Source organism: Populus euphratica, unplaced genomic scaffold (assembly GCF_000495115.2).
Source record: "Populus euphratica unplaced genomic scaffold, PopEup_1.0 scaffold1356.1, whole genome shotgun sequence".
Lineage (NCBI taxonomy): Eukaryota > Viridiplantae > Streptophyta > Magnoliopsida > Malpighiales > Salicaceae > Populus > Populus euphratica.
This window is the reverse complement of record NW_011501203.1, coordinates 5,319-5,929: the sequence shown is the minus strand read 5'-3', so window position 1 is coordinate 5,929 and position 611 is coordinate 5,319.

Genomic DNA, 611 nt, shown 5'->3' with positions numbered 1-611 from the left:
GGATGATGAAATCTTAGTTGTTCCCAAGCTACTTTGATCGAGAATCTGTGATTTGGTGAACCAACCAAACAATCTAATAAACGTCTTTTTTTTTTCTTTTTATATGCCGCAAATTCAAGGAGAATAAGAAATTGGATACTAAGGAATTTTTTTGCGGAATTAACAAGAAACGAAAATTTCAGGAGGATATAACCTGATTAATGGAGCCAAGCTCTGATACCAAATGATGCGAACCTCGTGATCACATGGTCATGCAACCCACACGCAAAGATGCCAATTCCCGGAAAGCCAAGTAAATCAGGTTTGATAGGAGTGTGACACAAAGATAACTTGTACCTAGGCACCAGCACTATTGGAAACGGAAACCCCCACCCAACGAATATTGATTCGCGAACGAGAAGTATAAGGATGACGCCACGAAGACAGTTGTTCTTCGATAAGTTGTTTTCAGTTCTTTAAAGAACCAAGGAAGGGAGATTATCCCACCAACACATAATAAGTGCAGCAAAAAGGTTTATTGATCTAAAAATTGTGTAACCTTACATGTTTTGGTTATGCCTTTATTTATACTGAATTTGGACTTAAAGAAACCCTAATGGACCTCCCTTAGG